The sequence below is a fragment of the Arachis hypogaea genome, chromosome 3 (assembly GCF_003086295.3).
Source record: "Arachis hypogaea cultivar Tifrunner chromosome 3, arahy.Tifrunner.gnm2.J5K5, whole genome shotgun sequence".
Lineage (NCBI taxonomy): Eukaryota > Viridiplantae > Streptophyta > Magnoliopsida > Fabales > Fabaceae > Arachis > Arachis hypogaea.
Window position 1 is genome coordinate 67,090,622 of NC_092038.1, and position 2,802 is coordinate 67,093,423.

At 43.6% G+C, this 2,802-nt stretch overlaps 1 non-coding gene across 1 annotated transcript; it reads right to left on the bottom strand.

Moving 5' to 3' along the window:
* Window positions 1-247: 247 nt before the first annotated feature.
* Window positions 248-355, bottom strand: LOC112793072 (small nucleolar RNA R71). Its single transcript, XR_003197782.1, has one exon. It is a non-coding gene; the product is annotated as a small nucleolar RNA R71 (small nucleolar RNA).
* Window positions 356-2,802: the final 2,447 nt, after the last annotated feature.

Sequence of the window (2,802 nt, forward strand, 5' to 3'; positions counted from 1 at the left end):
AGAATTGCAAGTTCCATGGACTTCCATTGGAAGATCCTCATCAGTTCTTAGCTGAGTTCTTGTAAATCTGTGACACTGTCAAGACTAATGGGGTTGACCCTGAGGTCTACAGACTTATGCTATTCCCTTTTGCTGTAAGAGACAGAGCTAGAACATGGTTGGACTCTCAACCTAAAGAAAGCCTGGACTCTTGGAAAAGCTAGTCAATGCCTTCTTGGCAAAGTTCTTTCCACCTCAAAAATTGAGTAAGCTTAGAGTGGAAGTCCAAACCTTCAGACAGAAGGAAGGAGAATCCCTCTATGAAGCTTGGGAAAGATACAAACAATTAATCAGAAAGTGTCCATCTGATATGCTTTCTGAATGGAGCATCATAGGTATTTTCTGTGATGGTCTGTCTGAACTATCCAAAATGTCTTTGGATAGCTCTGCTGGAGGATCTCTTCATCTGAAGAAGACGCCTACAGAAGCTCAAGAGCTGATTGAAATGGTTGCAAATAACCAATTCATGTACACTTCTGAAAGGAATCCTGTGAACAATGGGACTAGTAAGAAGAAAGGAGTTCTTGAGATTGACACTCTGAATGCCATATTGGCTCAGAACAAAATATTGACTCAACAAGTCAATATGATTTCTCAAAGTCTTTCTGGAATGCAAAATGCACCAAGCAGTACTAAGGAAGCTTCATCTGAGGAAGAAGCTTATGATCCTGAGAACCCTTCAATGGAAGAGGTGAATTACATGGGATAACCCTATGGAAACACCTATAATTCTTCATGGAGAAATCATCCAAATTTTTCATGGAAGGATCAACAGAGACCTCAACAAGGTTTCAACAATAATAAGGGTGGAAGAAACAGGTTTAGCAATAGTAAACCTTTTCCATCATCTTCTCAGCAACAGACAGAGAGTTCTAAGCAGAATAACTCTGACTTAGCAACCATGGTCTCTGATCTAATCAAAACCACTCAAAGTTTCATGACTGAAACAAGGTCCTCCATTAGAAACTTGGAGGCACAAGTGGGTCAGCTGAGCAAGAAAATTACTGAACTCCCCCCTAGTACTCTCCCAAACAATACAGAAGAAAATCCAAAAGGAGAGTGCAAAGCCATCAACATGGCCGAATTTGGAGAGGAAAGAAAGGCAGTGAACGCCACTGAGGGAGCCTCAATGGACGTCCACTGGCCTCCAATGAGTTCCCCAATGAGGAACCATGGGAATCTGAGGCTCAAAATGAGACCATAGAGATTCCATTGGACTTACTTCTGCCATTCATGAGCTCTGATGAGTATTCTTCCTCTGAAGAGGATGAGTATGTCACTGAAGAGCAAGTTGCTAAATACCTTGGAGCAATCATGAAGCTAAATGACAAGTTGTTTGGAAATGAGACTTGGGAGGATGAACCTCCTTTGCTCACCAAAGAACTGGATGACTTGTCTAGGCAGAAACTGCCTCAAAAGAGACAGGATCCTGGGAAGTTTTCAATACCTTGTACCATAGGCACCATGACCTTCAAGAAGGCCTTGTGTGACTTAGGGTCAAGTGTAAACCTCATGCCTCTCTCTGTAATGGAGAAGCTAGGGATCTTTGAGGTGCAAGCTGCAAAAATCTCACTAGAGATGGCAGACAACTCAAGAAAACAAGCTTATGGACTTGTAGAGGATGTTCTGGTAAAAGTTGAAGACCACTACATCCCTACTGATTTCATAGTCCTAGAGACTGGGAAGTGCATGGATGAATCCATCATCCTTGGCAGACCCTTCCTAGCGACAGCAAAGGCTGTGATTGATGTTGATAGAGGAGAGTTGATCATTCAAGTGAATGAAGAATCCTTGGTGTTTAAGGCCCAAGGATATCCCTCTGTCACCATGGAGAGGAAGCATGAAGAGCTTCTCTCAAAACAGAGCCAAACAGAGCCCCACAGTCAAACTCTAAGTTTGGTGTTGGGAGGCCACAACCAAACTCTAAGTTTGGTGTTGAACCCCCACATTCAAACTCTAAGTTTGGTGTTGGGAGGTTCCAACATAGCTCTGAGCATTTCTGAGGCTCCATGAGAGCCCACTGTCAAGCTACTGACATTAAAGAAGCGCTTGTTGGGAGGCAACCCAATGTTATATTTTGACCATTTTCCTTTGTTATTTTATGTTTTTTATAGGTTGATGATCATGAGAAGTCACAAAATCAATGAAAAAAAAAGCAAAAACAGAATGAAAAACAGGAAGAAAAACAGCACACACTGGAGGAGAGCTTGCTGGCGTTTAAACGCCAGTAAGGCTAGCTGTTGGGCGTTTAACGCCCAGTCTGGCACCATTCTGGGCGTTTAACGCCAGAAAGGGGCACCAGACTGGCGTTAAACGCCAGAAAAGGGCAAGAAGCTGGCGTTAAAGCCAGAAATGGGCACCAGCCCGGCGTTTAACGCCAGAATTGGCTAAAAATGCAATTTTGCTTGCCATTTGGTGCAGGGATGACTTTTCCTTGACACCTCAGGATCTGTGGACCCCACAGGATCCCCACCTACCCACCACCCTCTCTCTTCTTCACCAATCACCTCACACCTTTCCCCAAAAACCCTTCACCTATCAAATCCCTCTTTCTCTTCACCACTCACATCCATCCTTCATAAAACCCCACCTACCTCACCATCCAAATTCAAACCACTTTCCCCAACCTAAACCACTACTTCTTTCCCCCCTTCTTGGCCGAAACAAAGCCATTCCCATCTCCTCATTTCTTCTTCTTCTACTCTCTTCTTTCTTATTTGCTCGAGGACGAGCAACCTTTTAAGTTTGGTGTGGTAAAAGCAT